We start from the raw sequence: 12,732 nt of genomic DNA, 5'->3' as shown, positions 1-12,732 counted from the left end.
TGTACAGGAATTTTTACTGTTGATGACCTATTCTCATGTTAGGTCATCAATAGTTGATCGATGGTGGTCTACTTCATTGGACCAGCTGTCAGTGCGGACAGCGTTAGAAGCAGATAGAACTGTCTGTATTGCAGAGGCCCAGGTTGGTACTACAGGCACAACACCCTTTGAATTCAATGGCAACTTTTTCTGCAGTACCAAACCAGGCCGCTGCACTACAGACAGACTATCTGCTTCCAGATCTGTCCATACTGACAAAGGCCCGGTGATCAGCTGATTGCGGGGATTCCCAGTGGCAAATTCCCCACAACAAACCATCGATGACCTATAGTGAGAACAGTTCATAAATAGTAAACATTCCCGGACAACCCCTTTAAGATCTATGGCGATCACAAGTCTTATGTATCATTGAGGTTTGTACACGCCTCAAACAAATACACAGGTCGCACACCCTTAAGGCCTGACCCGCCTGTAAGAGTTTATGCTTACTACCCACTGTATTTAGTGAAACATTTCATTTACTGTAGACAGCATTGACACAACTTCTGTTAGCACAGAGTGACAGGAACTAACACAGTCGCCTTAAGGAGTACCTGCATTTTTTTTTAAATGTACAGAATAGGTGATTCCAAGAATTTTTACAATAGGTTTTATCAGCCTATACTGTACATTTTTCTTACAAAACCCCTCTTCTGCTATGCTGCTAGGTGAAGACGGGGCTGAGAAATCCATCTTCACCTAGCTGTATAACCGTAAAGGGCGCTCCATCCAAATGTGACTGCACTGCACCTGTTCTCTATAAAACAGCTGCAGACGTAACTGTTCCCATATTACAATTTATTAATAAGTGGTGAAGGGGAGAAGCCTTTCTATACTGCAGATGGCTACTCCCTTCACAGTGCTCATTTCCTGCTGGACCCAATAGCACTGTCAAGGGCTCAGTGCATGGGGTTGTGACATATAGTAGCGTACATCTGATGCACTGAGAGGCCCAGTTAGTGCATTGGGTCAAGCAAAGAGCGAGTGCTGTGAAGAGAGAAGCCATCTGTAGAACTGAAGAGCTTCTTTCCTTCACAGCGCGCCGCGGGGTATGGCAGTATATTAGCAGGGAAAGCAGTAAAACACCAGAGGTGATGGTACATAGGGGGCACAGGGCTATTAAACATAAATTATATATAATACAGACACTTATTAATAAACTGTAATATGGGAACAGTTGTGTCTGCAGCTGTTCTATAGAGAACAGATGCAGACACAACTGGATGGAGCGCCCTCTACTGTTATGTCTGTTATGCAGTGGGGTGAAGATGGATTTCTCAGATCCATCTACACCCAGCTGCATAGCAGAAGGGAGGTTTTGTAAGAAGAATCTACAGAATAGGCTGATAAAACCTATTGCAAAAAATGCTTAGAATCGCCTATTCTGTACATTTTTTGAAAAAAGTGCAGGTACTCTAACTATTTTTTTCCAAATATGGAGCTTTCCTTTCAGCAAATGTAAACACACCAGAAAAAGAGTTATCTTCCTTTGAACACTCTGAAAGACGAAACCACATATCGATCTGAGGCAACATACCTCCGATCCCACATCCTGGAACTAATAATACATTCAGAAGCAAAGAAGCAACAGTTCTGATGCCGAATGCTGCATTTACATATTTGCTGGTTTATAATTTACTGCTTGTTTTACTAATACCTTAAAACGGAACATGAAACACATCCAAGAAAAAGCAGGGTTTTCATATGTTTGTAGAGCAAAAACAGATCAGTAAGCCCGAAAAATCTATGTAATGATAAATACTGTAGTAGAAAAATCCATAATTAATCCCCCCATAGCCCTGCATTCTCTCCCTGCTATGGGGGATTAACTCATAGACCCGCTCTCTCTCTCCCTGCTCTGGAGATCCCCGAGGGATATCCCCATAGTACAGAGAGTGGGGGCAGGGCTAGAGAGAGGGGGCAGAGCTATAGGGCTTCTCACAGAGATTCCCTGTAGCAAATATAGAGGGGCAGCACTAGAGGGTGGATCCCTCTAGCCTCGCCACTCCTCTCGGGGAAGCCCTGTAGCCCCACTTCCCTCTATCTTCCTGCTATAGGGAAATCCCTTGGGGAGAGAGGTAGAGGGAGTCCCCTACTGCCCCCTGCTGCTGGGGAATCGCCCAGCAGTGGGGCTGGAGGAATAACCCGCTTCTTACAGCTGGACATTTAAAACATGATGCCCAGAAGCACATTTTAAATGTCCCATTGCAAATTCCTCTTAGTCCCCGCGGGGATTAAGGGAACGCTTGGGGAGTCCCCTCATCCCAGCGGGGACTAACAGAAGTTTAAAGCGGAACATTTCAAATGTGCTTCGGGGTAGCAGGTTTTAAATGTCCTGCTGTAAGCAGTGGGGTATTCTCTCGGTAGGCAGACATCTTCTTTTTCTGCACAGAAGTTTCCATAGACTTCTGCTCCCATAGGAGTCTATGGAAACTCCTGTGCAGCTCCCACCAAAGATAGATCAGGTCATATCTTTTCTCGTAGCCTGGACCTTAGCTGTGGGCATTGTAGCCACGCATAATCTATCTTTTGAAGGTGCAAGTATTTAGCGCGTCTAAAATTCCTTCATGTGAACGCTTCTATAGGAAACTATTTGGTTCTTATAGAAGCGCTCTTTTCATGAGCCCCTAATGCACTAAAGCAACACTTGTGTGAACGAGGCCTCAATGGAATTGTTCAAACAAAGGATGGACAGACATCTGGGATGATTTAGTAAATCCTGCAATGAGCAGGGGGTTGGACCCAATGACCCTGGAGGTCCCTTCCAACTCTATAATTCTGTGATTCTAGGGTGTGAATACTTATGTCAATGCAAAATATTAATTTTTAAATAATGTAAAAGATTTCTAACATTCTGTTTTTATTTTGTCATTATGAGTGTAGAATGATGGGGAAAACTTAGAATTCTCGCAGCGGGATCCGACCCGTGTCCCTGCAGAGACAAGTGCAGCTCTCACCTGGTCCTGCAGCTCCGGCTTCTTGATGTGCCAGCTGCCAGACAACCGACGCATGCGCAGCGCAGAGCAGAGCCGGGGCACCGGGAGTGACATTTCTGCGCGGGCCTCTGCGATACCCGCACAGAAATAGAACATGCCGTGATTTATTTTCCGTGTGTATTTTCACGCGGACAAATCGCGGCCGTCTGCATAGTATTGCGTTTTGTAATGCAATCCTATGCAGGTGGGCATGGGCGGAAATTTTGCAGAAAATCTCGCCCCGAAATTTCCACCGGTGTGCAGGGGGCCATAAACATTTTAAATTTGCACAAGACTGCAACACAACAAAATGTAAAAAAGTGAAGGGTCTGAAGACTTTCCAAATGCACTGCATTTTCAGCTCCACCATATGTTATCCATACTGGCCATACTCATTGTAGTATTATCTCAGTGACTTATACCAGGACTACACACCCAGGATAGAGAGCCACCTAGAATGAATGACTCACAATAAGCTTTATGTCTGCACTGTATTACTACTACATGCTGACGGCATCCATGTCCAGACTAAATACAGATACCTCGATGAATGGATTACGTAACAAGAATCTACAGTAAATATCATAATAGAGAGGTCAAGAGACAGGATGTTAGTCAACGTCAACGTGATGCAAGACTTTCCCATCAGCAGATGATTAAACTACAAATTCTAGGATATTCACACCACTTTCCTGGCCTACATAGGACATAGATAGATAGATATGAGATAGATAGATAGATAGATAGATAGATAGATAGATAGATAGATAGATAGATAGATAGATAGATAGATAGATAGATAGATAGATAGATAGATAGATAGATAGATAGATATGAGATAGATAGATATGAGATAGATAGATAGATAGATAGATAGATAGATAGATAGATAGATAGATAGATAGATAGATAGATAGATAGAATTACAGAAGTCAATACTAGACAACTCTAAATATATGTATGAAATAATACAGTATAATAATCTTCCGTACATGACCCAATTTTCTATTTCTAGGAAATTCTAACAAATTCTTAGTGGAAATCTGGAACTCTGCCGGATTCTTCAGTCATTGCTTAACGTAGTGGAAAGGACAGAAAAGTCCCACTTCATTCCATTCCACTTGACAACAGACTTTGGGAAAGAGTCTGACAGCCCCCAAGAACATTACTAATGGCAGATCACTACAATGGTACATACAACACAATGCTCAGGTCCATACGGCTTCCTCCATACACTTTCTTATAGCTTTTTTTAACTGCTTAGTGATCACCAATACACCTTTTTACAGCGATCACTAATGGGCTGCCTGCACAAACATCTTTTTAAGGTGGTGGCTCAGCTGACTACTGACGGCCAGGATCCTGCTCTAATAGTCAGGAGTAGAGAAACCTCAGATCCTGGAAGTTTAATCCCCTGTATGTAACAATCAATAACTACTGCAGTGTGTAAGTAAATGACAGTGGGAGGAGGTACCTCCAAAAAAGCATTGGTGGAATTTCTATGGATTTTTTTCATCTGTACCTCCCAAAATCTAATAAAAGTTAGACAACATATTATATGTACCATAAAACTCTTCCCACAAAGAAAATCCCTATAGGGCTGTGCCAAGGACATCTTTCAACGACTAAAGAAGTGGCGCAGCAGGAGTGCTGACATGGAGAATAGGATATACATACCTCCCTCACTGCTCAGCCTGCCTCAGGAACCCTGAAATTAGCATATAAAACCGCTGTGTAGTGTATGTATAACGCTAGTTAGCAGTCCTGGGTTTTCAGCATTAAGTGATTGTCAACCCCTCCTTCTGGTTTTTGAATGATGGTTCGAGTATGACATGACTGGGAGTTACCAATGAGGAGTCAAGAAAATAGGTTGATGATTGGTTAATGCAGAAAGCCCAGAACTACTATCTAGCAATTGACTGCCCATTGGACCGCTCTAGTGTCACTTATATATGGTGCACGGTGGTTCAGAGGCTGATTTCAGGACTCATGAGGCAGCCTGAGCAGTGGGGAGGTATGTGTAGCTGTCCTCCAGAGTCTGCTGTAATGCTGGTTTAGTAGCTGCAAGAACCCAGACAGATGTCCTCTTTTAAAAAAAAAAACTAATGTAAAAAAAAACACCATTTTTATAACCTGCTTTTCTTTTGAGCCATTTTTGTGGTGACGTTTCTTTATTCACATTCACTTTTTTAATGCCCTTTTTTCTCGTGTTTTTCATGTCTTAAAGAGAAAATGGCCGAAAAAAAGGCTAAACTTACAGCCTGCTGCAATTGCAAAAAAGGCCCAAAAACCACAATGTTTGTGGCACACTTATTCATTTCCTATTATGCCACACCTAACATCTTTCTGCAGTGATTTTTTGTTGTAAAAAGTCACAAAAAATATCCAGAAAAAGATCACAAAAATGGATCTCATAGATAAGGTATAAGGCATTCTCGTACCTTAGGAAGCTGCACTGTAATATGCTACAGATGTTCCACACTAATCCATTGCAGAAAAACCTCAGTGTATCCATCCCTGTATGGATGTACCCTTAGGGCTCACTCACATGGGCGTATTGCCACTGCATATTACATGCATATTTTCATGCGTGTAATACACAATGCTAAAAGCCGATACGCACCAATAAAGGCTATGGGGATATAACATACACAGTAAGGCCTCCTTCCCACGAACGGATTTCCGCCGCGTAATTCGCGGCGAAAATCCGCTGCGTTGCCCGCAGCTATTAGGTTCTATTGAACCTAATAGCACAATGCTCACGATGCGTAATTCCAGCGCGGAATTACGCACCGCGATTTCTCCCGTCCTCACCCGCAGCATGCTCTATTTTCTGCGGGTGAGGACGGGCTGTACGCACTGACGGCTTCCATTGCAGTCAATGGAAGCCGTCCGTTCACGCTATCTCCCGCTGTAACCAGCGGGAGATAGCGTGAAAAAACGCTTTCCCGCCCACCGCCGCGCGTCATCTGACGCCAAATGACGCGGCCGGCCGCGTCACGTGACACGGCCGGCCGCGTCACGTGACACGCTCGGTGACGCGGCGGTGGTGGGCGGTGACGGGCGGTGACGCGGCGGTGGTGGGCGGGGAAGCGATTTCACGCTATCTCCCGCAGGTAAGTATAGGGGCTCTGGGGGGCGCCGTGACGGGCTTCACTGCGTAATATTACGCGGCGGACCCCGTCACGCTCGTGGGAAGGAGGCCTAAGGCCTTAGTCAGACGGGCGTTTTTTGCCGCGATTTGCGGATCGCATGACGGATGCGCATCCGCAAATCGCGTGACCGGTGCGCGCAAGTCGCCCGCAAATCGCCCGAAAATCTGCTCCTAGCCGCGTTTCATTAGAAACGGGCCGGAGCTGTCCAGCGCATTGCATTCAATGGAGACGGCAATACAGCCGTCTCCATTGAAAGCAATGCGCTGCGGGCGAGCCCGGGATGAATTGTCGGTAAGGGCTTAAATATATAAGCCCTTACCTGCAATCCATCCTAAAATGTGTTAAAATAAAAAAAAATTGCATTCTCACCTTCTGCCTGCAGCTCCGGGCAGCCGTCCTGCAGTGGGTGTGAAGGGGGTGTGAGTCAGACCTGCCCCCTGATTGGCTCAGCGCTGAGCCAATCAGAGGCATGCCTCACTCACACCCATTCATGAATTCATGAATGGATGTGAGTCAGACCTGCCCCTGATTGGCTCAGCGCTGAGAGGCAGCAGTCACTCACCCATTCATGAATTCATGAATGGGTGTGTGAGTGAAACCGGCCTCTGATTGGTCAGGCTGTGACCAATCAGAGCAGATCATTCAGCAGGCGGGGATTTTAAAGCCCCGCCGGCTGAATAGTGCCGAGAAGCAGTTCAGGAGAACTGACAGCGGCCGCGGCTGGACTCCGGCTGCAGCAGAAAGGTGAGTATACAATTTTTTTTTTTATTTTAACACATTTTAGCATGAATTGCAGGGAAGGGTTTATATATTTAACCCCTTCCCGACAATTAACCCCGCGCACGCCGGCAGCCCATTGCTTTCAATGGGCAAACATCGTTCTTCTCTGGCACAGCTGTTACAGCTGTGGCAGAGAAGAATGATTTGTCTTCTATATGTTCTCAATGGGGTCGGCGCTGCTGCCGCCGGCCCCATTGAGCGCATATACAGAAGCGAACAGGAATCGCAGATCGCAGATAGGTGCGATCTGCGATTTTTTGTTCTATAATTTTTCGGACGAGCGCATAAAAAGCGCTCATGTGTCCGATACCATTGCGAAGCAATGGTTTTAAAAAATCGCCGGACGCATGCGCATGCGCAAATCGCGGCAAAAAACGCTCGTCTGACTAAGCCCTAAATGCACATGTACATGCGTCTTTGCTATGTATTACATATTATATGTGTGTGAAAAATATGCACACAAGAGCGAATTCACACATGTGTATGTGAAAAAATGCTTGCGTAAGCGCAACATATTTGCACTGTGAACGACACACTTTGGCGTGTGTTTTTGCACATATTACTGTGTTTTTGCGGTTCGCTGGGACATTTCACATGGGTGCGGGAAACACCTGCACCGTGATTTTGATGACTATTTAAGCCTTATGAGTTCAAGATGTGTTCTTTTTCCCGCAGAAATACCGCCCATAGCATGCTATGGCAAAACGCGATTTTCTCTACATGAGCGGAAATAAATAGCGATTTTCCGCTCACAGAGGAGAAATCGTAGCATGGTGCGATTCTGTGTGGCTTCCATGCGGACAGCTTCCATTGAAGTCAATGTAATCCGTCCGCCCTGCGACCCTTCTGCAATCATCACTGCGGAAAGGTTGCAGAATCTGCATATTCGCCTAGCGATGGCGTGCCATAATCTGTACTGTGTATGTGTGCGGGCCGGCACATCCGCAGCACAGATTAGAAGACGGCTGACAGGTTGGATTCTGCTGCGAATTTCACCTGATGCGAGAATCAGTAAAAAAGCTGAATATGAAACCAATGATTTTCAATGGTTCCATCCTATTTGTGATGTTTTCACTGATGTGATGTTGAGAAAACAAAAAAATTGCGGCATGCTCTTTTTTTTTTTTTTAAATCTCCAATGTTTCCCTATGGAGCTTTCTTTTTATCGCAGCGCAATGAAACAAACGTGCGTTGCGATGCGATTTTAACATTACAAAGTCCTATTGAGTTCTGCGATTAAACAATTTTTCGATTCTTATCGCGGGCGGCAGCAATGAGAGATTATTCTAAAAAAACACAGACGCTCAAAAATCGCGGGGGCAAAGGCACGATTTTCACATAGCAAAATCGCAATCGCTTGTGTTCAACTAGCCCAACTCAATTTTTTGGTGTGGTTTTTGCATTTGATGCGTATTTTGAAGTCTCATTGATTTTTATGGAAAAACAGATGCGGAAAACGAAAAATGGAGTTACATCACATTTTTTTTTGCGTGGCGGAATTTAAATACACATCAGGCAAAGAAGCGCTGTTAAGACGGGGACATGGTTTCCCATTTTAAATCAATGGGACACGTATTGAAAGTGTATTTTGATGCGTATTTTGGGGCGTAATACACATTAAAAGAAACCATGTGAACATATCCTAAAGGTAACCTGTCACACTGACTCAATCTGACTGTTTTCAGACCATTGTGCACACGCTCTCCTATTAAAGTCTAGAAAGAGCGCACACAGCACTCTTTTTGAAAAGAGTCCGATTTTTGGACCATCCATGCATGGACTTCCCAACAGACAATGCTGGAACGGGAAGTGGGTAAGTACAAAAAAAAATACATCCCTTGGCTCCCTGTCACCTTCCCAAACAACACCATAACTTAGTTTGCATAACTTAGTTTAATGTCGCATGAGTTACTGGGGCAGCCAGACCATGGCCGGTGGGGTTTAGTGCAATTTTTGGATGCCCCCAGGTTTCATACTATAACGATAGACCCAATAGAGGAATAGCGTAAAATAAGGAGTAACTATATTTAGGGTCCTTTTAGACTGGCCGATTCTTAACTCGATGCAACAAGAACAGATCAATTTATTTGTTTCATACAGGCCAAAAATAGCTGGAAGGGAAACCAACAATCGTTATTACAATCCTTCACCCCTCATAGAGCCGGCTCCACTGCTCCCCATTCACTCAGCCAACCATGAGCATTTTTATACTTGCTAAAAAAGCAGCAATCAGCCAACAAATGGGCGTTCATTCGTTCATCGGCATGACCCCTTTTACACTTTTAATCGGCATTATCCCTTTTACACAGCCCACCAATTGGACGAACACTCTTGGCCTTTAAGTTGTGCTTATATTGACAGTCCTAGAGTCCACATCTCTACAGACGTAGCAGCGCTAACCCATGCTGCGTTAATGCGGTAGTCTGGTAATGAGTCAGGCCAAGCCACAGCCTATGTAGTAATCGATTGATGAATATACAAATCTCCCACCGTGTCCCTTATAGGACCACAAGGAGAGCAGAAGAGAAGTGAGCTGCTTCTTCGTTATTCCTGATTCATGTCTGAGCATAGGTTAATGCATAACTAGCAATCATACGCTCAACTTCCTGTGCCGCCTGCTGTGTATTGTATCTCACAGAGGGACTTACGTCTGATGTGCCATGAGTCATAATCTTAGGAATCAAGAACAATAAAAGAATAAACATGATTAATAATACTGCGGGAATATTTACCCAAGTGCATTCAGTGCGGTGGAAGTTTGTCATCATATCGTACATGGGCCTTAAGTTCAAATTCAATTACATGTGTGGGTGCATGTGCACTCCCTGTCAGAAACAATCCCTCCCCTAGAAGTTGTTGGAATAGAATTAAACTTTCTCTGTGTGATTGTAACATTGATATAAGTGATAACAAAATCAGAGCAAAAGGAGAATTTATTGTGGAAAACTGACCAGATAGTCCCATACATGTTCTATTGGCAATAAATCTGACAACTGGTCAGCCACGGAAGTGTGGCAATGTTATGGAGACATTCCTGTGACCCCCTTGTGTGTGCAGCCGAGCATTATCCTGCTGGAAGCCGCCATGAGAGGAACACATGTGGCTGCAGGATGTCCTGAACATATCGCTGAGCTGTCATTGTCTCCCGTTCCACTACTAGGAGTGACAGACTGTCGTATGTGATGGACCCCCAGACCATCACACCAGCAGGGGGCAGTGCGCCGCTCCACAGCAAAGGCAGGATTGAGGCGCTAACCCAGAGGTCTCCAGACACGAACACGGCCATCATTAGTGCCTATAAACTAAACCTGGATTCATCGCTGAAGACAACCTGGTTCCACTCCGTAGCAGTCCAGTTTCATTGCTCATGACACCACTGCAAACGGTGGAGACGGTGGGAGGGTGTCAAAACCAGAACATGTAATGCGCACAGTGAGACCAAATGCCCTTCATCCAAGCATCTGAAAGTGCTTCCAACAGACACAGGGGCCTATAATGATAGTGCCACCTGTCTTTGGATGGCAGACAACAAAACAGTTAGAGCTTCTCATGCTTGTCAGATGATCCTCTCTACTGGTGGAACAAATCAGGAAAAATTATCTATCCTCTACCCATAGGAATCAATACGAAGTGCAGATGTTAGGAGAGACTTCCATGGGAGGTCCCTGTCCTTGAGACCTCCCTTAAACGACAAATAGCAGAAAAGAAGTGGGAAGTTTTACAGGTCTTCCACCAAAGGGGTATATTTTCTCCACATACACGCAGATGAAGACGCACCAATATGCAAGGAAAACAGATAAAATGCAACGTGTTTCGGGGCTGAGCTGGGGCCCCTTTATCATGCATGTCACTCACCAGACTTCTGACATTTTTTATAATAGGGGTCCGTGAGTGTAACATTCTTTCTGGAACGCCCAATGACACTATATGGTCCAATATCGGTGGCCAATTTATGCAATGAACTCACCATACTCACCTTGACTGGCGGTCCACTTTATCCAGGCCAAATCGCAAGCCTCGGTAAGTCCCTTTCATTCACTTTTATTTCACTATTCACCCTGAGCGCTGCTCTTAAATATTGCTTTACCTCTCTACTGGTGATTACTTAAATTAGCTAATTACCCTATAGAAGAGCTCTGAAAATAACAGAATCCTGCTGCCAATTCTGCATCACAATTCGCAGTTAGTCGCTCAGATTTTGGTGAAGAATTCAGGGACGGCATCTTCTGCAACGCTATTGCGGAATATTCCGTCCTGTGTGAAAGGTCCCTCACAGAACTGCGCTCATGCACCAGCAAGGTAAGGCCTTGTTCACACGACCGTATATACAGAATTTTTTCGCCCATGTAAATAAATCCTTACTGTTCAAATCGAAACCTCACTGCCTGCTGTCACCAAATCTTGCTGCAGGTACTTTGATGTCAATTGTCTTTTTTTTTGACCACCTGCCTCCTCTGGAATCTGATGGCAGCCAGTAATAATTTCCTCTTTCTGTCACATCCAGATAGTGTAGTCAGTGTTCCTTTAACTTCGAACTTGCAAACTGCTTCCAAGTGTATCTCTCGGAACATTCAGTGCCTTTGTTATGCTTTTGTATTCTTTTCCATGTTTGTGTAAGATAATGACGTCAACTTTTTGGACCACTCTCTTGCCTTGGACATATTTCTAACATGCAATTCAACATCACATTCAACACAGTATTTGATGTGCTTTATCTCGAGTACACCTGATACAACTAATGAATGCCTTCATTAGTTGCATCAGGTGTGCTTGAAACAACACCTGTTTTGCAAAGGTGTGCTCTTATGAAGAATTCTATTCATGGGGTTGAATCATTCTGAGGGCACGGTCACACGAGCGTAGGCGTATTTACGTTCGCACGTGCGCAGCGTTTAATCGCCAGAAAGAACGTTTTTCGGCGATCATGACCAGAGCTAGAAAGCGTATTATCGTTTTTCCTACTTTGCAAACTATCTTTTCGGCCATCGAATATGCGTTGGCGCGTATTTCGGTCGCATATGTTCCGTTTTTTTTCGGGTTGCCGTTTTTACGCGCCGTAAAATCGCCCGTGCGAAAGAATACGTTGGAAACCAATGCCTCAGATGGTCACGTTTATACGATTGGGCGCAAAAACGTGCCGTTTATGCGCTCGTGTGAACGCACCCTGAGACTGCAGTAGTCATGTTATACTTGTGTTAAGCCATTTAAAGGCCGCTATTACTTAAGCGCTAGTGGCCCACGCTAGTGCTTGTGTTCCCTTGACAATTGCTGGGCTGAACCTGCAAACACAGGTGCAGACTGGCAATTAGCGCTACTCCCTGAGCGTTAATAGTACTCAAATAATAGCACCGAAGTTGTTCTTGGTGATTATTTTTGGCAAACAGCTGAAAGTTTGTAAATTTATCAAATAAACCTAATTTGCTATGCAAGTTGAATACATTTTGATTGTAATGGTAGCTGTTGGGGAACTACTATACCCAGCATGTCTGTACAGCAGTTACAGCATGGTGAGAATTGTACTTTCAATGCACAGAGGGCTTGTAGTGCTCATGCCCGTATTACACCTCTCTTTTGATATACAAGCCCTCTAACTCCACCTCCATATATTGCTGGTTTAGGAAACAATGATGGTGTGCTCCATCGGACTCCGTATGTACAGTGAATTATCTGCTGGAAGCATTGCTCTCTGTCTATTTTGTAAACGTTCCTTTTACGCCAGCAGATCGCGCCACATTTGATAACTAAGAGTGCACTTTTACTTCTTTGCTCGGCTTTCCATAACT

At 44.5% G+C, this 12,732-nt stretch overlaps 1 protein-coding gene across 1 annotated transcript in view; it reads right to left on the bottom strand.

Annotated features, from left to right (window-relative positions):
• ITGA2 (integrin subunit alpha 2) overlaps nt 1-12,732 on the bottom strand; it is a 125,151-nt gene that overhangs the window by 82,184 nt on the left and 30,235 nt on the right. The gene's annotated exons all lie outside the window — the stretch shown is intronic.

This window comes from Eleutherodactylus coqui, chromosome 5, assembly GCF_035609145.1.
Source record: "Eleutherodactylus coqui strain aEleCoq1 chromosome 5, aEleCoq1.hap1, whole genome shotgun sequence".
NCBI classification, from domain to species: domain Eukaryota; kingdom Metazoa; phylum Chordata; class Amphibia; order Anura; family Eleutherodactylidae; genus Eleutherodactylus; species Eleutherodactylus coqui.
The sequence above is the reverse complement of the archived record's forward strand: the minus strand, read 5'-3'. Positions and strand labels throughout refer to the sequence as shown.